We start from the raw sequence: 21728 nt of genomic DNA, 5'->3' as shown, positions 1-21728 counted from the left end.
GTAAATGTGTGAGGTCATATTATTTGTAGTGTAAAATCATTGATGGTGTAAAAATTTGTGGGAGTCCATTTAATTACGTCCAAATGGAATCTTAACGAGGTTATAATTAAAACCCACTAATCTGTTATAAATAGTTATTCACATTTCATTAATTAATTCAAACAATAAATATATTGCAAGCATATAAAGACCTACCTCTATGTATATTTTAGCTGGCGTTGGTGTGCTTTCAATAGGTGCTTAGGGTTTTGTTTTTTCTATGGTTAATAAAATTTTAATTCATCGTCTTCTAGAAAATAAATTAATTTCTATTATTTTAACTGGAGGATTGACTCAAGTTCAACATTGAAAAATAATCAGAACATAACTCGTAACAAAAGAACTTCTGATTCGTGCATAGAATATGATTCGTAACAAAAGTACTTTCAATTCGTAATAAGAAAAACGTATGAATTGCAAGGGAAACAGTTACGAATTTCGGATCTATATATAATTTGATCTAGAATATATATATATATATATATAGGGGAAAGCTACAGTAAAAACACTTCTTAAAATATAAATATAAACGTTTTTTAATGTACGAATTTTATCCAACAGGGTTACGAATTCATCTAACATGGTTACGAATTGTGAAAAATAAATTTTTGCTACCTTTGGGATTCGAACCCAGGACCACGAATTCATCCAAAAGGGTTACAAATCAACCGTAGATCTTGATGATCTAAGGGCTGAAAATCATTTATATTTTATACACTTAAAAGTATTTTTATTCTAGCCCTCCCCTATATATATATATATATATATATACATATCTATATATTCTAGTGAGATTGCTATTTTTTCTGAGATGTGAGACTAATGAATAAATCAGTATATGAGAGATCTCATTGGAACCATTTCCTATATATGTATAGGTTGAAAACAACTCTTATAATATAAAATAGGAACATATTTACACTTATTTTAGTCTTCTAATGTGTTGAGAATTGAGAAATATGTGTGCGAATTCTCAGGAACAAGTTAATAATTTTGATTAATAAGTCAATAATTTTTATGAAAATGCACTTTGATCTGAGTTTGAATCCTGGAAAGGGCGAGATTTTCATAATTTATTATTCCGTTTTTGACGAAAAATAAAATTAACAATAGATACACACCATATATATATATATATATATATATATATATATATATATATATATATAGAGAGAGAGAGAATTTGCATATTGAAAATAAAGGTGGTCTTCGGTACACCAGTTGACCCGCATCCTGACTCAAATTGTGTAAATGACACTATTTAATTATATAAATGACACTGCGTATAAATGATACTATAACTTTGTAAATGACACTGTGTATAATTGACACTATTCAGAAATATAAATATTGACACTTCCTATAATTGACACTATAAGATTGAAAATGACAGTATAACATTTTAAAATATTACATAGTCATTTATATAATAATTGAATAGTGTCAATTATAAGCAGTGTCATTTACACTATTTGGATGAGGATGCAAGTTTGGATTAACATGCAGGTCAAGATCTGGGTACGGATCAATCCAGGTGTACGATACACTCGGATGTACATAAATTTTTGTGTTGATAATTACGATAATCTATAATCATTATTATAAATAATTTATTTTGATATATTATCGACTATGAATTTTATGTTGGAAATATGGTTTTAAGCCATATCTGAAAATTATTATTTAATTAAATATTTATTATTTAATTAAAATAATTATTGGATGTTAATCTACATCTCGAGTAGATCAACGTGATATACTTGAAGTCTCAAAACCGATTTCCGATGAGTGAGATATTGTATGTCAAAGTTTGGATGTTGAAGAGGGAAAATAAATGCTATCCCACATTGGAAAACATAGAGATGTTTTTCATGTATAAGAATAGAAAAGCACATGGAGTTGATAAATTGACTTGTGGGCTTGCTAGTGGGCTTGATCTAAGTACTAGCCTCGCGCACACACACGCGCGCCGCCGCCGACGATCGATCGGACGGACGGACGGGCGGGTCGGGTCGGGTACGGGTACGGGCCGCGGCCAAGGACTTGGATCTTGCCAATTGGTGCTTTGGGGTGGTGTTTGGGGCCCAAACTATTATTTTGGACCAACTCCACTGGGCTTTTAATTTTGGCCCAACAGAATTTAATTCTTGGCCCAAATGATTGTTTTATTCCCAAGCCCAGCCCACACAGCAACAGATTGCAGCAGCAGCAGAAGAAGCAGTAGCAGAAGCACGCCAACTTCGACTTCTGCATGGCAGCTTCATCTTTTTGACTGCGACCACCGGCCATCTCTTCATCTTCAACCTTTACGGCTTCCAGCCGTCGGAGTAGAATTCAAGGTGTTGAATTCATACTTACTACATGCCTATAAATAGGCTTGTGGAGAGCATGCAGAAAAAACGACAAAAATCAACAAATATTCTGCATTCTGCCATTTCTACACACACTCTCTGCATAACACTTGCGCTCAGTTCTTAATCCTATTCAGTTCGCCGGAGCTCGCCGGATTGTGGTGCTACATCCAACGAGACGAAGTCGTTTTACCTTTGGGGAAGATACGCCAAACCAAAGAGCACTACCGGGGCGATAATCTTCTTGCGGGAAGAGATTCATCTCGACTCGACTTAGTTTATACGTATAATTTATTTATACAGTATATTTCAGTTGTATACAATTATTTGAGTTGTAATTTCTCAAATTATTTTCTTTGTAATATTTTCAATTATTTTGAGTTGTAATATCTCAAAATATTTATTTTGTAATATCTCGATCGTGTACCCGGTTCTAACAATCGCAAGAAGATTATTTCTCTGCCGTTGATACACGTTCGAGAAATGGCCCACACCGACGTCAATATGGACGACTCCACCACCTCTGCAACCATCGGTTCAACCACGTCGTCAATGTTTTCCTCGTTTGCATCAATGGGGGCTTCAACGTCAACCATGGCCCCATTGCAAACATCTAGAACTATTGGTCTTGCCGAGAAACCATCAACGTTCTCGGGCAAGAATTTCAAATATTGGTAAGAAAAGATGCTATTCTACCTCACAACCGTGGGGTTTGCCGGATTCTTGATGGAGGATAAACCTCCAACCCCGAGTGAAGGGGAGACGAGCCAAGAAATTCGTGCCGGATATTTGAACTGGTGCTGCGGCGACTACTTGTGCCGTAACACCGTTCTCATGTCTCTGGACGAACGGCTCTACCGTGTTTTCAAGGTTCAGGAAACCGTGAAACAATTGTGGGAGGCCCTTGATCTAAAGTATCAAGTGGACAAGGCGAATACTACCAAGTATGTCGTTGCCAAATGGTTGGAATATAAAATGGTCGACTCCCGACCATTGATGGACCAAGTGGAAGAGTTCCAAAATCTTTCACATGAGGTTCAAGCCGAAGGGATGCCCTTGGCGGATGCATTGCTCGTTGCAATCATCATAGAGAAATTACCTCCTAGTTGGAGGAAATTTCAAAACCTTTTGAAGCATGAGCGCTCGGAGATGTCCGTGCCGATATTGTTATCCAAGCTTCAAATGGAGGATCACGTGAGAAGTCGTGATCAAAAGGGAAAAGCTCCAATGGAGGCAAAGACCAATCTCACCGAGAAAGGCGGTCCCTCCAACAAACGTGGTCGTCCTAACCCTAATAATAAGGGTAAAGGGAAGCAAGTTGGTAGTCAACCATCAAAGTTTGATGGTGTATGTTATAATTGTGACAAACAAGGTCACATGGCTAAGGATTGCCGCAAGCCAAAGCGGAAGAAGGCGAAGAGCAACGTGAACAACGTCGAGAAGGACTTCGACGATTGGAACCACGATGACTTTGCTGCCATGATCTCCGAGGTGAATCATGTGGACAATCCTAACGCTTGGTTCGTGGACACCGGCGCTACCGTCCATATATGCATAAATCGTGAGTTGTTTCACAACTACAAGGAAGTGGAAAACAAAACGATAATGGAGGCTAGCGAGCGGACATCCCAAGTCCTTGGCATGGGAGATGTGATTCTTCAACTCACGTCGGACGTGGAGATCACATTGAAAGACGTATTACACGTTCCAACTGTCCGAAAGAATTTAATTTCGGGCTTTAGGCTTACGAATAAGGATTTTGAATTGTTTTTCAAATCTGACTATGTTGTAATACGCAAGTGGGGAAAGTTCCTAGGGAAAGGCTATGCCTCCGAAGGACTCTTTAAACTTGGAGTAAGAGCTTGTAAGCCTGCCAAGGCTAAGATCAATAAAGATGCATCAACTTCTTCTGCTTACTTGATTGAGTGTTCAGATTTATGGCATTGTAGACTTGGACATGTTAATCTAAATGCTATAAAGAGATTAGTAAAAATGAATTTACTAAAAGTTGATGAATACAACTCACAAGAAAAATGTGAAGTTTGTGTTGAAGCCAAAATGACTAAGTTACCGTTTAAATCGGTAGAAAGGAGCACTCAACCATTGGAACTTATTCACACAGATGTTTGTGATTTAAAGTTCGTGCAAACTAGAGGTGGCAAGAAGTACTTTATCACCTTTATAGACGATTGCACAAAGTATTGTTACCTTTACTTATTGAAAAGTAAAGATGAGGCTATTGAAGCTTTTAGAAACTTCAAAAATAAAGCCGAGAATCAACTTGGATGTCGAATTAAGATGGTTCGAAGTGATAGAGGTGGAGAATATGTAGCTCCGTTTGCTGAATTATGCAACGAAAGTGGTATAATACATCAAACGACTGCACCTTATTCACCACAATCTAACGGCGTTGCTGAACGCAAGAATCGAACTCTTAAGGAGATGATGAATGCCTTGTTGATTAGTTCAGGATTACCCCAGAACATGTGGGGGGAAGCTGTCTTAACGGCCAACTATATCTTGAACAAGATTCCACTCAAAGGGAAAGATGTAACTCCCTATGAGCTATGGAAAGGAAGGAAACCTTCGTATAAATACCTCAAAGTGTGGGGGTGTTTAGCCAAGGTAGAAGTGCCTTTACCAAAGCAAGTTACAATAGGACCTAAAACGGTGGATTGTATCTTCATTGGTTATGCACTTAATAGCAGTGCCTATCGTTTTATAGTGCACAGATCGGAGATACCTGATATACATATTGGGACAACGATAGAATCAAGGAATGCTATATTCTTTGAAAATATCTATCCTAACAAGGATAAAGTTACATCGAACTCTAATGATGGAGTTGATGGTGATGCTACAGGTTCTAAACCTATGGAAGTAGCTAGTAATTCTACTAAAGTAGATGATGCCACGGGTTCTAATCCTGTACCACCTAATAGGAAAAGACCAAGGTCTAAACCTATGGATGTAGAACCAAGACGTGGGGAACGAGTTAGAAAAGCTAATGTCTATGGACCGGATTATGTTGTCTTGATGCTAGATGACGAACCGGTGACGATTAAAGAAGCTATGTCTGGCTCAGATGCAGCTCTCTGGAAAGAAGCCATCGATATTGAGATTGATTCCATTACGCAGAATCATACTTGGGTGCTAGTAGATCTACCACCTGGTGCTAAAGCTTTAGGATGCAAATGGATCCTAAAGAAGAAGTACAAATCTGATGGTACTATAGATAAGTACAAAGCCCGACTTGTCGTTCAAGGTTTCAGGCAGAAAGAAGGGTACGATTTCTTCGATACCTATTCACCTGTGACTAGACTAACATCTATTCGGATACTTATCGCTATTGCTGCCTTGCACAATCTCGAGATTCACCAAATGGATGTGAAAACTGCGTTCTTGTATGGCGAGTTGGAAGATGAAATATATATGAAGCAACCTGTAGGGTTTGTAGTACCTGGGCAAGAGCACAAAGTATGCAAACTTCAAAGGTCTTTATATGGGTTGAAGCAAGCACCGCTTCAATGGCATTTAAAATTTGACAGTGTGATGTTGTCAAATGGATTCAGAATCAATGAGTGCGATAAATGTATCTACATTAAGATTTCTAATAACGGATATGTTATTGTTTGTCTTTATGTAGATGACATGCTCATCATGGGAAGTAATTCCCGAGTGATTCAAGAAACCAAAGGCATGCTAAGTAAAAATTTTAGCATGAAAGATATGGGCTTAGCTGATGTTATCCTTGGAATTAAAATTCTAAGAAGACCTGATGGTATTGTTATAACACAATCTCACTACGTTGAGAAAGTGTTAAAGAAATTCAACGCTTTTGACAAGCCAATAGCTAAGACACCATGGGAACCTAATGTGCATTTGAGTGTACACAAGGGAGAACCTGTTGACGCGTTAGAATATGCGAAGATTATTGGGAGCCTGATGTATCTAACAAATTGCACTCGTCCCGATATAGCATGCTCGGTCAACAAGTTGAGCAGCTTTACAGCTAACCCTAGTAATGAACATTGGAAAGCTCTTGAAAGGGTTTTGAGATATTTGAAATATACTCAAAACTATGCGATTCATTATACTAGGGAGCCCTCTGTACTTGAAGGGTACTGTGATGCAAATTGGATATCTGATGCCAAAGACTCGTTTTCAACGAGCGCTTATGTATTCACTGTGGGGGGTGGTGCTGTGTCTTGGAAATCCAAGAAGCAAACATGTATTGCTAGATCGACCATGGAATCAGAATTCATAGCTTTGGATAAAGCTGGTGAAGAAGCCGAGTGGCTTAAAAATTTCCTCGAGGATATTCCATGTTGGTCGAAACCTGTGTCGTCCGTAATAATTCATTGTGATAGTCAAGCTGCTATCGGACGAGCACAAAACCATTTGTATAACGGTAAGTCGAGACATATTCGTCGACGTCATAATACCGTGAGACATCTGATCACTAGTGGAGTTATCACAATTGATTATATAAGATCAATTGATAACATAGCGAATCCTTTGACAAAAAGTATCCATCGAGATCAGATGTATAAACTGTTAGGGAGAATGGGTTTGAAGTCCACAAATTAAGGATAATCATAGTGGCAACCCAACCATGATGACTGGAGGATCCCAAGAACTTGGTTCAATGGGACAACTAAGCTATGAAAATCCGTGTGTTGAACACTCGAATTGCCTATTCCTTGTAGAACAGTGAGTGTTCGGAAACCTGCACGTGGTGAGGTTAAGTCTTTGACTTTTAATGACTCTAGAACTCCTCGAAGAGGACAAGTATAGCAGGATACTTGAGTTAAGAGTCACCTATGTAAGTGTGAAGTGGGGCCGCTTCGATTGAAACACTTATGAATCCAAAGGGGTGTTCCAAGGCCTGTAATGGACACAAACGTGAGAACGAATAAGGATTGAAGCAATATTGTGTCAATATTGTTGACTCAGTATACACCGAGGAGGACTAGTTCAAGGAACACAATCCATTAGGCCGCCGGTATACTAGATAATATTGACTATGGCAGGTTCAAAGCCACAAGCTACCTTTCCAAATGCAATGTTGTATCTTAAGAGGACTGAGCTAAGTGTTTGCATACTTTCGCATACTGTTTTCTCACTCATGTGGGGGATTGTTGGAAATATGGTTTTAAGCCATATCTGAAAATTATTATTTAATTAAATATTTATTATTTAATTAAAATAATTATTGGATGTTAATCTACATCTCGGGTAGATCAACGTGATATACTTGAAGTCTCAAAACCGATTTCCGATGAGTGAGATATTGTATGTCAAAGTTTGGATGTTGAAGAGGGAAAATAAATGCTATCCCACATTGGAAAACATAGAGATGTTTTTCATGTATAAGAATAGCAAAGCACATGGAGTTGATAAATTGACTTGTGGGCTTGCTAGTGGGCTTGATCTAAGTACTAGCCTCGCGCACACACACACGCGCGCCGCCAGACGGGCGGGTCGGGTCGGGTCGGGTCGGGTCGGGTACGGGCCGCGGCCAAGGACTTGGATCTTGGCAATTGGTGCTTTGGGGTGGTGATTGGGGCCCAAACTATTATTTTGGACCAACTCCACTGAGCTTTTAATTTTGGCCCAACAGAATTTAATTCTTGGCCCAAATGATTGTTTTATTCCCAAGCCCAGCCCACACAGCAACAGGTTGCAGCAGCAGCAGAAGAAGCAGTAGCAGAAGCACGCCAACTTCGACTTCTGCATGGCAGCTTCATCTTTTTGACTGCGACCACCGGCCATCTCTTCATCTTCAACCTTTACGGCTTCCAGCCGTCGGAGTAGAATTCAAGGTGTTGAATTCATACTTACTACATGCCTATAAATAGGTTTGTGGAGAGCATGCAGAAAAAACGACAAAAATCAACAAATATTCTGCATTCTGCCATTTCTACACACACTCTCTGCATAACACTTGCGCTCAGTTCTTAATCCTATTCAGTTCGCCGGAGCTCGCCGGATTGTGGTGCTACATCCAACGAGACGAAGTCGTTTTACCTTTGGGGAAGATACGCCAAACCGAAGAGCACTACCGGGGCGATAATCTTCTTGCGGGAAGAGATTCATCTCGACTCGACTTAGTTTATACATATAATTTATTTATACAGTATATTTCAGTTGTATACAATTATTTGAGTTGTAATTTCTCAAATTATTTTCTTTGTAATATTTTCAATTATTTTGAGTTGTAATATCTCAAAATATTTATTTTGTAATATCTCGATCGTGTACCCGGTTCTAACATTTTATGTCCGAAAATCAAACGGTATTGCAGTAAGACGATTTCACAAGATTCCTGATCCTACTTGTTAATGGTCAGAGTTAGAGTTACTACGTCTGCCAAATTTCCTCTAATGACAAAGTAGAATCAATTTATTTATAGTAAAATACATGATATATATAGTAAATATTCTATTAGAATACTTTGGACTTTATTTAAAATTTAACTAGTATTTTCACACGAGAATAATTAATATTATATATAGTCCTATATTGTTGTGCACATATATAACATTCATTAGGTAATTTATAAATGTAATTAACGGAAAAGTGTAACAGAAAAGATAGTATGTGATATCGTAATTGCAACGCATATGCATGCCCAATATATATGTACCTATCAAATTAATTCATTTTTCCATAATCTATTATTGGATCGGAGTTGATATTTTTCGCTAAGAGAATGATACTAAATCATACAAAACCTCCCTCTCAAAAAAAATAAAATAAAAAAATACAAAACCTCAATTCTTTTATAAATGAAAAGACTATAAAAGGCTTTCCACTTACTAAGTCTTGAAAAAGAAAAAGAAAAAAAAAAGAACATAAATAGAATATGATTAATGGTGTGATGAATCCCCTTAATTAATTAACACTTACCTAATAGACAAGGATGGCATGGTGGTATCTTTGTCGGCAAAGAATATGATGAGATTTAGTTGTTTAAGAAAAGCACTAGATTGAAGTGGAGCGGCATAGAATGTGTGGATTACATAAATATGTAGGGTCATTTTCAAAAAGTATTCAAACTTTAAACAAAATACTCCAATTTAGCATCTGATGTATTTAACTCATTATAAATCCAACATCGATTCAAATTTTCAAGATGCACAGTGTGCATGAGAGAATTCAAAAATACCACACTACATTACATGTATCGAAGTGATATGATTTTTGATAAATAGTGTCTACTAGACAATTTTTTTTGTAGTGGTAATAAGTTAAATACACCCACAAATTAAGTTATTAGTATTTTATAAAAATCGAGACGCCCTTAAAAGGTGATGTGATAAAATGGTATGTAGCCTTAATTTAAATTATGCAATCTCCTTTTCATATTTAAGGATTATTTTCCAAATAGAACTATAGAAGCGGTCATTTTCCAATATTTTATGCATGGCAAGTAATATTAGATATATTTACTTTTCTATAGCCTCTATAAATTGGGTATGAGAGATGGTGTAAACCGCATCATTTACTTTTCATTCCTTTCATTGGAATAAATGAGGAATTGGAGAAGAAGGAAGAGTGAGATGGGCTATGCCTGGCTCCCTGTATGCCACGCGTCCACGTCGATCCCACGAGGGATCGGCGGAGGCGGGCGGCATACGAGGAGCCAAGCATGCTGTCAACCGCCGTCCACACTCTCTCCATCTTCTTCTCCTCCTCACCGCCGCCGCGGCAGTCAACTTCACGGAGTTTACTTCTCATGTGAAAATGGTATGTAATATTTTTCTTCTTCCTCCTTTTCTTATTATACATAATTAATGCTAATCAAGATTTGAAATTCAATATTTTTATCTTCCATTTTGGAGTATTTTGCAGTTGCAGGTGAGTGGATATGGAAACAGTAATTTGGAGATTAGTTAGGAAATATATATATAGTAGCTACAGTTTATGTGATCCATGAACAAAATTATATAGTTCACGTTTATTTTCACGTGGAAAACTATATTTTGACTTTGAGTTTTGGAGGCCTTGCATATGAAATAGTCTTATTTGAGATTATTGTGTCATCTCACAATAATATAACATTGCCACTTGCCACTATGTATGATTGCATTTTGATTCACAGTGCAATAAAAACACAATCTAATCCTTAAAATAAATCATAAATCTCTCTATATATATGGTTTGCGTTTTAGTTTTAGTTTCCTTATATATATAGCTGGGCTTGAGTATATGTAGACAAATTTTAGTAACGGATATTTTGAAGCCCAAATCGTGTGTGATCTGTGCTCCTTATTCTTGGACCAAATATTGGGCCCAAAATATTATGTTTAAACCCATTTTATTTTATACGAAATCTGACATGTACATATATACTGATGTGATCTTTTTGCTATTTGCTATATATCTCAATAAAATTATGTGCATATAGAAATTTACTTTCACAAAAAATTAAATATAAGTAATTATTTATTTATATAATCAAAATGTATATGTTAAATTTTATCTTGAATAGATTTTTTTGATTGAAAATGACAATAACTTGAATTGTATACTTACTAACTAACTATACTTAATAATTATATATGTATTTAAATTAAGTGATTATGAGATTTTATAAATATTTATAATAAATTTATATATTTTTATATATAATAATTGAGTAGTTTGACCTTTGTTTAAAGGTGTGGTTTATGGTTTACCTTTGTTTAGAAATGTTTGGCGTGGAGTTTGACCTTCAATCGGGAATATTCAATACAGCTTAATTATCGATATATATATTTCTGGAAATGATTAAAAAAAAGATGTTCTTACAAAATTAATTAGGGTTCTAGCATCATTATATTCTCTTCGCCCACAAAAAAATAGTCAATTTTTGTCATTTTGATACATCCACACAAAAATTAGTATCTTTTCATTTTTGAAATCTTTCTATCATATAAATTAATTATCATTATTAAAACGATCTTTTAAGTGGAATCTTTTCTCCACCTATAATACATTCAACAATTATTATCAAAACTCATATCGTCCCCTTTTTAGGACTATTTTTTGTGAAAGGAGAGAATATTTAATTTATTCAATTATTGAGAGCTTGGGAGTAAAAATTGATGCTAAATATCTGTAAAATTCAATAGGAAACGGATATATATAACTCTATTTTTTCTTCAAAAACATTGTTTATTTTTTGACAAAATGGAAAAATAGGAGAGTGACATTATTGATCTAATCTCTAACGAGTGATAACATTCAAGAATAAATATATTAATTTACATATATTTGAACTAAATTAAGAGTATACATAATGGGAAATCAATTGTATCAGTACCTTTTGCATTGAACATCATAAATGCTAGATTGAGATGTGTTTACGGATTTAATCCTTGCGGCGAGGTTAATGGCATAACCCAAGGATCGAAGCAAAATATTGGAAGATATCTATGAGATTATGAAGCTGGTTGCTTTGAATTTTGTTATAGGTATTTTATTTATCATGTATATATTACAAATATAAAAAAACGGAAAACATACATATGAATCACAAAACATATTCGACCGCTAATTAAACATCTATTGGTGATGTATTTTGCTATACAAATTTTAGTCCTGACAGTTTGGTTTGGGGATTTTCCTATATTTGACTGCTCGCGCGATAGTGTTTTTTCTAAATCATCGTGATTAATTTAATTATTTCCCTTTAAAAAAATATATAATGACATATTTTATATGTTCAATAAAGGTACACATTATTTGAATAAAGAAGGAAAAAGAGAAATGAAAGCCTCCCATTAAAAGTTGTCGTCTCAATTCGAGACTTGTGAATAATAAGCGTACATTTAGTGAAAATTTAAAATGCCCATTCTCTTATGAATAATTTGAAAAATGCCCTCTCTTATCATACAAAGCATTTCATGCCCTATTCTTTAAGTACCCCTTGATTTGATGGGTTTGCTTGGTTTTCTGTGAAAGTCTTACACATTTGACCGATTTGACAGCCATCGGTCATAAAAGTCAACGATTTGACAGCTATCGGTCAAGAGTATATGTGCCCGGCCGGCGGCTAGATCATGTGTCCGGCCGGGCGGACACATGTTTTCACCGGCCGGACACTTGATTTTATCGGTCGGACACATGTCTGACCGATAAAATCATGTGTCCGACCGGCTAGATCATGTGTCCGGCCGGTGAAAACATGTGTCCGGCCGGGCGGACACATGATCTAGCCGGTCGGACACATGATTTTATCGGTCAGACATGTGTCCGACCGATAAAATCAAGTGTTCGGCCGGCCGGACACATGATCTAGCCGCCGGCCGGACACATATACTCTTGACCGATAGCTGTCAAATCGTTGACTTTTATGACCGATGGCTGTCAAATCGGTCAAATGTGTAAGACTTTCACAAAAAACCAAGCAAACCAATCAAACATCAAAGGGTAAATTAGGCACTTCACATATTTAGGGCATAGAATGCTTTCTATGATAAGAGAGGGCACTTTTCAAACACACACATAAGGGATAGGGCATTTTTGCCCATTAACACTTTATTTTACGACATTCAGAATTACTGAACATGAATTGAGACACTAATCATATACCAACAATCAGTGGGTCCACCATAATTTTCATTCCTTTTATTTCGTATAGAATTTTTTTTTTTGAATCGACAAAACGTTTAGGAATGGCCTCATTGGCGTGACCCAATATTAAAAAAAAAAAAATAGAGAGTGGAAGCGGCCTGAAATATTATTTTGTAGATCGCCAATGCCAAGGATTTAATGTGACATCTTAGCATGTTATATAGTGAGAGGCCATAAAATGAAAAGCAAGTTGGTTTGGTAGACAGAAATCCAGGACTAATGCCGGCCTCCATCGTGCAACAAAATCCTTCTCTCTACAAAATTTTATGCAGCTGCTCAACATTACATTTAATGATGTTCCCCAACGTGACAACCTTGAATTCATCTAAAAAAACTAACACTTTATTTAGGTATAATCACATAATTCTGGTCGACATTTTTCACATTTTTTTAATGACTTTTGTTTTCAGGAAAATAAAAATAACAACTTTAAATCAAACTGCACTCAAAGTGAGCACGAGATCTTGCCATTGGAAAAGTCTTCATTTCTCACATGCAATTGGGCCATTCAATCCACCACAGAATTCTAGGACTAATTTACATTGATATTTTATCGTCTTTACAATTTGTTAAGATTATTTTCACATGCGAAGTTGATGTATTATTTCCCCTCATGGTGTATTATAGATTTCATATCTTATCATTACTTTAAATATTTCGTGGTAATTAATTTAACTGTAAGTTATATTTTCGAGACACGATTACTCATTGATATGTTTTTCTACTGTATTGAATGTTGCATTTAATGCATATTGTTTAAGGCTTTCCTTATACAATAAATCTATACAGTCACATTGTGGCCATCTACAAATTAATTTAATAAAATCATTTTTATTTATTTAATTTATTTTTTTTAAATAAAAAGAGGTTTGAGTTATTTTATTGTATTCTCTACATTGTACTTATTTTATTTTTATTATTTTTTTAAATAATTTATAGGTGGCCACAATGTGGCTATTTAGCATAACCTTTCGCTATAATTCTCACCTTGTAGATATACTGTTAACGATAATAATAATAATAAGAAAAAATATAAAATATTTTCCCGCCGTTTATAATGTAGTAATTTATTATTTAATGTTTAGAAATCACAAAATATCAAGAATATATTTTTGAGATAGGAAATCTACGTGTAACTGATAACACTTATGTTTTCATGATTTTTAGTGTTCATATGATGTTAATTTTATAGGAAATTGAGTGTTGGATGATTGTTATGTGCTTATATTGCTTTATCTTGTGAAATATGATACTTATATGAACTTTGATGAAATTTGAGGGAATATTGAGTTCGAATTTGGAAGAGTGGTCTGAAATAGAAGTTGTAGATCATCTAGAGAAGAGTTCATAAGCGCAAACGGATCGAGAATTAGAGTTCGAACGAGGAAGATATGACCGAAACTAAAACGTCGCGCGCAGCAGTCACAAAAACGGCTAACGCTGATTTTGAGCTTGGTTGATGAAGAATTTCGACAATCCGTACGGCGATCGCCGTTCCGGTCGCCGAACATGCTGTTTTGTCCGTGTTTTTGCTTTTTGGGCTTTTATCAGTATTTTCGAGCTCTGTACTGTATTTATCTCATGTGCCTATATATAGGTCCTTTTCCTGACCTATTAAACACCTCTTTCCACCTTTTTTCATATTTTCTTTCTTTTAGACTTAGAATTTTATTGCTTTAATAGATTAGATTTCTTTTCCTGCAAGATTGAAAACTTCAACATTCAAGTTGTTATTCAGATTTCTTCCGAGTTTTACTAATTTCAATTATTTTTATTGCTTTTATGTTTATTATGTCTTGGATCTATTTCCTGATGGCTAGCTAGTTTTCTTTTCTGATTTTAGAGTTTGTAAATAGTTAATTAGATTTATGTGATTAACTTGTTAATACATTTTTGCCTTCCAGTTTATAATTCATAATTCCTGGTGCTTGAATTCTTGTGAATTACTTGATCAATAATTTGCATGTGTTGCTATTTGGTTTAAGATCTAGCGGAGATGATTGTTTAGCGGATTCAGGAATGTATAATATGATTTTAACCTTGAGACTTAACGAAGATATGTGGATTGTGATGTGATTTTGAGAGTTAGTATATTTTCTTGAGACCTAACGGAGATAGATAATATACTAATCTACTATCATATGCTGCTCTAACGAGAGTGTTTGATTATCTAAGTGATCTCTCATCATAACTTGATTAAACTGATAATTAGGATTAATAGGCTAATTGTGTGAATTTGATTAATAAAATACATCCGTAGAATCAATCTTTTATTAGCTGATTTTCTACTTGAATTTTATTTGCTTATTTTCTAGCTTAGTTTTTATTTAATTCTTTCATCTTGGTGTTTTGCCTGAATATTCTTAGAGTTCTTTTTAGAATTATTTAGAGTAATTTCATTTATCAGTCCTCATGGATACGATACTCTGCTTACTATTTGTTGCAACAATTATAATGTTATAGGTGCAGTTTTTGTTGCTAATAAATTAGTGATCAATCACTCTAATTTGAAGAATTATTCGGAAAAAATAATTACAAACTCTCTCCGTCCCAAATATAAAATAATTAATTTTTTCGTATATTTTATGTATAATCTAGATGCGTGCATTTGCACAGATCAAAATTTATCAAAATCAGTCATGATATCACATACTCTCTTCGTCCCAATTATATAATTTTTTTTTCTGAATATCTCAAATATATAAGTTCATTTTGATAAAAGTCTATGCATTGTTAGCTCATTTACAAACCTTAAATTAATATGAGTATATTAAAAAATTAATAATTTTATAATGACTTGTTTTAATGTGTGTGCTAAGCCTAATTAGCTTATATTATTAGGGCAGATGAAGTATTTATCTTCAACTTAAAACAAGAAAAAGAAAAGAAAAAAAAAATCCTTGACAGTCCTTAATTGTTGAATTGCACAATTGGGCAAACGCAAAATCACAAATACGTCATGGACCCCCACTTTTGACTTGTTTTTCTGCGCGACACATTTGCATTTATTAAGAAGTAGTAAAAAATATCCATGACAGCCAAAAAACAATAAAATAAACAAAGAAAAAGGCTGGCGGCCAATCAATCACGGCCATTCACGTAGACAAGATCAACGGTCAGGATCCAACGTGATTGGTGAGGTGGCCGGTAGCTCGACGGCTGACATCACGCGGTGGCAGCCGTGTCTCACGCGTGCGGATATCCGAACATGACTCTTATCCTCATTAATTAATCAAATTAATTTTTGTAATCAGTCGTAATCATCGATGAGCGATTGTCGTTATGTGGCTTATTAAATTATTTTATTCACATTTGGGACTTAATTATCATTCTTCATCACATGGAATGATGCTTCTGATTCTCTTTATCTTTCTTAATTGATACGACGAATTCTCTGATAGTTTTTACTCCAACAGAATCCCAGTGTTAATTTGTTTTCTTGTGGATTATTTTGTCTCATGCATGAATTGAAGGTGATATATAATACTCTCTCGGTCCCACTTGAACTTTCTTGTTTTCCTTTTTAAATTGTCCCATTGCAAATGTCTTGTTCCTCTTTTAGAAAAAAAATAAGGGATAATAAGTGTTTTATTGTTGGACCCACTCAATTTTTAACTTTACACAACACCACTTAATACTCTAATTAACTTGCTCCTAAATAATCGTGTCGAAAAGAAAAAAGATCATTTGGGACGGAAGGAGTATATATTATTTGTTGTATATTCTACCTATATATATATATATATTCAAATAAGCGGACAATTCACTCTTTTATCTTTAATAATTGCATGGAAAATAAAATAATCCATGATTTTGGGTTACAAAACGTAACATAGAAAAATTAATATCATTTGTCTCTGAAGTTCTGAAATAATACTTATTACTTAAATAAACACTTATTCAAAGATGAAGTTTGATTTTAAATTCATTTTATTAATCATTTATGCATAAGATCTAGATATCCAAGATTGTTTATCTGGTTATAATTAATTAATAGAAACCTTTTACGTATATTTATTTTGAAATTTGAAATGTTAATAAATAAAAAATTTAGCCTAATTATATGAGTCATGACTAGCTCAAAACATCTAGTCCTTAATTAATTGTTAAAATATCTCCTACTCAAATCCTTTTTTATTAAGTATTTAAGTTTAATTGTAGAAAAAGACTTCAGCATGATAAAGTCAAGCAAGGAAGTAATATAATTAAGTACTTATATATACTAAATTCTATGTGAATCTCATGATCACAGAGTGTCTAGGTTCTACCTTTCTAGGGAGTAAGTAGTTAGCCTACTTACCAAGTAGGACTAAATTACTCAATCATGTGTCCAAGTTCAGCTTAACTGGAAAATTCCATGCCACAATTTTTCAATTTTACATGATTTTAGAGTATTTTTGAGTTGAGGTACACAATTTTATTGTTTTTAATTTTTATTAGAATATATATATATATATATATATATATATATATATATATATATATATATATATATATATATCGACATATATATGGATCGATAATTTTTCCTACTTTAAGTATTATTAGTATAAGTTTCTTAACATTAAATGAAACTACAAATAAATGTATATAGATGGTAGATATAAATTATTTTGAGACATCAAGCGTGTTATTATGGGCATATATTTATATGCATATGGGTGTAATTACATAAGTCCAGAAGAATTAGACAAAATAATGTTTCTTTGGTCTGACATACGCTTTTTAAATCATAAAAAAAATGAGAATTACTAAGCTATTTTTGGTTTGACTTTCATCCTCTCATTATCCTTTTTTAATCCTGTTTAGGATTCTTCACCATCATTTACTGTTTCATTCGAATGATTCTAGCCTAATTAAATTAAACTCACACAGTATAAATAAGCAAAATAAAAATAAAAAAAAATCTTGGTGGTCACTGGTGAGTATATTTTATAAATTTTGATAAGCCCAACTTTTCTTTGTGATATTTAGTTTGATAATAATCAACAACTCCCATAAAATGTCGATCGAAAGTTTGATGATTTTATTAAAAGGGTTAATTGCCCATAAAATACTGAACTTTCATCCAATTCTGATTTTGCACATAAACTTTGATATGTGGCGTGATAATTACTAAATTTTTTAGTTTATCTGATTTTGCTACTAATCCAAATTTCGGCCAAATAGCAAGCTAATATATAATATGGTGTGCCAATTTTAACGTGACGTATTTATTATTGCGTGACAATTAATTGATAAAATAATATTTTTTATTTAATTTCTTATCAATAAAAAAAGAACACAAAGCAAATAACTCAAATTGTCAATAATTTAATATATCAAATCAAATAATAGTATTTTTTTAGTTGAATTAACTAATTGAATAAATTCGATAATAGTAAGGATATTCTTCGAATTTAGGTGCGTCAACCAAAGAACATTTTAATTATCAATAACTTAATATATAAAAAATTTATTTAGCTAAGTAATAAACTTTATTAAATTTTCATTATCTAAAGATTAATTTTTTTTTGTAAACTATATATAATTATACTATTTGAATGACTTCTATTTTATATATTGGAGTAATCAGTTGTGTAATAGTGAACTAGAAAAAAATGATTTAAACTTGAGAATTAAAAAAAAAATACTATTATTTGATTTGATATACTCCATCCGTCCATGAAAGAACTTCCTAGGAGGGAGTGGCAAGGATTTTAAGAAAAAATATTGTTGAGTGTATTAAGAGTGGATGAAAGGTAGTTGAGTGTATTGGAGTGGTGAAAAGGTGTATAATTAATATTGGGAGTTGTGGAAAGTGAAAAGTAAGAGGATTATAAGTGGTGGGGTATAGTCCAAAAATAGGTAGGAAGTTTTTTTGTGGACGTCCCAAAAAGGAAATATATGAAGTTCTTTCGTGGACGGAGGAAGTATTAAGTTATTGACAATTTGGGTTATTTGCCTTGTGTTCTTTTATTTTTATTAATAAGAAATTAACAATAGATACGTCACGTCAAATATTTGAACGTCATATTAGCTTGGTATTTGGCCGGAATTTGGATTAGTAGCAAAATCAGATAAAATCTAAAGTTTAGTAATTTCCACGCTACATTTCAAAGTTTGTGTGCAAAATCAGAATTGGAAGAAAGTTCAGTATTTTATGGGCAATTAACCCTTATTAAAATAAAAAGAAGTTTGATTGTTAAGGACTTGACTGCCCTCTTGCTCCCTCTTTGGCTGCCCAAAAGCAATATTGACAACAGTCGGTCTTGCATGCGGCGGTCGCACTCCAGTGCGATGGGTCCGACCCGACCCGCGATCGACCTGACCCGCACACCGGACCCGAAATCCCGAACCCTTAATTATTGCATTTGTTTATAATAATTATTACTTTTAATAGGCATGAAATATACATTTGTTCACACAAATGTATACTTATATAAATCTAAGTATTTACCTTAATTTAATATAAAGTATTATATTTTCTAAACCCTAAATTCTATAAACTAAATCCTAAACCTGAACACTAAACCCTAATAGGAGTATTTACTTTTAATAAGCATAAGATATACATTTGGTCGCACAAATGTATACATATATTAATATAAATATTTACCTTCATTCAATATAAAACATTATACATATCAATAATTACTTTTTGTTACGATAATAATTACTCCCTCCGTCCCTGAAATAAGTTCATCTTTTTCCTTTTTGGGACGTCCCCCAAATAAGTTCATCTTTCTTTCTTTCCATTTTTGGACAACTACCCCACCACTAATAATACTTTATTTATTCTTACTTTTTACTTTTTCACAACCCCCAATACTAATTATAACACTTTTTCACCTTTTCACCACTCTCAATACTAATTATAATATATTTTTCTCCAATATCAATACACTTTACCATTTTTCCTTAAAACTCGTGCCGTCCCCAAAGATGAACTTATTTTGGGGACGGAGGGAGTATATATTATGCTTATTAAAAGTAACAATTATTATAACCAAATGTAAATTGGGAGCACGGGTCAAATCCAAGCGGGTCAAGGTTTTGGATCAGGAGCGAGGGTTTGGAGCCGGGTCGACCCGTTGCACAGGATAATTCGCGTATTGACAAAGGAGCAAAATTTTGAAGTAGCCAAAGCATAAAACATAATTTATGGCCACTAACTAAAAAAACATAAAATTTGATATTTTTTAATGATTTCGGACGTTTTTACCCTTAATTAGGCGGATCGGGTAGGATTAGGTACGTGGGTCGCGTGCCGGGTCGGGTTAGGCACTTATGGCACTATTAGTGCCATAAGTGTCAAGATTTTACTTGGTTTATTTTGTATTTATGTTGGCACTTATGACACTATTAGTGCCATAAGTGCCAACAAAAATTCAAAATATAAGTGCCAGAGGAATCGAAGCGCCAGAGGAATCGAAACGCCAGCGGAATCAAAGTCCATTACAGCAGAATCGAGAAGCCAGAGAAATCACGATTCCTCTGGCGGTAGCAGAGAAATCACCATTCCGCTGGCAACCCATCCCGCTGGCGAGAGCCAGAGCGGAAGTCGTTCCTCTAGCGAGAGCCGCGATTTCCGCCATAGTGGAGATTACTTCCAGAGCGCGCGTCACAGCTGGACTTACCTTCCTTTGCACGATTCTATTCCTTTTAGAGTCCGGCTTTGCATGGCAACTTCCATAGTGATCAAGAAGGATTTGAAATCTATAAATAGGACTTAGTTTCGACAATCAGGGATACAATTCCTTGCCCTAATTTTCGTCTTTCCTGAAGATCATTTTTTCCTTGGCAGCCGCAAACTTTAGACTTAGACTTATTAGTTTACTTTGATTACATTCATTCTTTTGCTTTAGTTTTCAGTACAGACGATTTGTCTTTTCGTTCCAGAGTGGTTATTATATTTTTCTTGCAATTTAATTTATTCTCTTGTTCTATGTTTACTTTTATTTCTTTGCTTGTTCTTAATTTAAGCATGAGTAGCTAAACTTTTAATTCGGCGAGAATAATGAAACTCTAATTTAATGATCTGTGAGACCTAATTGGTTTAAAATTGATTCCTATTGATTCCGATTAATTCCTAGGTTCAATGATAATTCTGATTTTATTTAAGCTTGATCAACTTAGGTTTAATTGGATTATAGTCAATTAGCACCTCCAATCCGTAATTGTTGGAATAGAGCTGATTAGTGACAAAACTACCATGTTCGTAGTAGGAATTGATTGGTATATTAATTATTACTAGCGTATCTAGGATAATTGATATAAATGGGGTTCCTTCACCTTAATGCTATTAGAATATTAAATCTAAGACTGACGTATCCAGCTAGGTTATATTTTAATAAGGGAAATAGACAAGACCAGCGTATCTAGCTGTCTATCGACACAGTAAGTAGGAATTGGGGTATGTCAGTGCGTATCACGGTATCCTATAACTCGTTGGTTAATAGGGATTAATTGATTATTGCGTCGAGGATCAGAGTTTAAATTAGTGTGGAATTATTTGAGCCGAATTACCTTTCTATTGATTTATTTCAAGAGTTATTTTTAATTGATTTATTGCATTCTTAGTTTTAATTAATTCTTCTCAAAATTAAGGCGTGGTGGCATCACCGTTTTTATAGATTTAGGGATTTGAATGATTTTTAACTGCTCTCTGTGGGATCGACCCTGCTTACCATTATACTAATTTATTTTGGTAATTCCGCAGGAATTATTTGGTGG

At 34.1% G+C, this 21728-nt stretch overlaps 1 long non-coding RNA gene across 2 annotated transcripts; it reads left to right on the top strand.

Annotated features, from left to right (window-relative positions):
• The first annotated feature begins 9652 nt into the window (after positions 1-9652).
• LOC131021564 (uncharacterized) lies at positions 9653-13709 on the top strand. Of its 2 annotated transcripts, none has more exons than XR_009100993.1 (2): positions 9653-10142; positions 13424-13709. It is a non-coding gene; the product is annotated as an uncharacterized LOC131021564 (long non-coding RNA). The 2 variants fall into 2 exon arrangements; XR_009100990.1 differs by lacking the exon at positions 13424-13709 and adding an exon at positions 10248-10430.
• The last annotated feature ends 8019 nt before the right edge of the window (positions 13710-21728 follow it).

The sequence above is a fragment of the Salvia miltiorrhiza genome, chromosome 1, assembly GCF_028751815.1.
Source record: "Salvia miltiorrhiza cultivar Shanhuang (shh) chromosome 1, IMPLAD_Smil_shh, whole genome shotgun sequence".
NCBI classification, from domain to species: Eukaryota; Viridiplantae; Streptophyta; class Magnoliopsida; order Lamiales; family Lamiaceae; genus Salvia; species Salvia miltiorrhiza.
The sequence above is the reverse complement of the archived record's forward strand: the minus strand, read 5'-3'. Positions and strand labels throughout refer to the sequence as shown.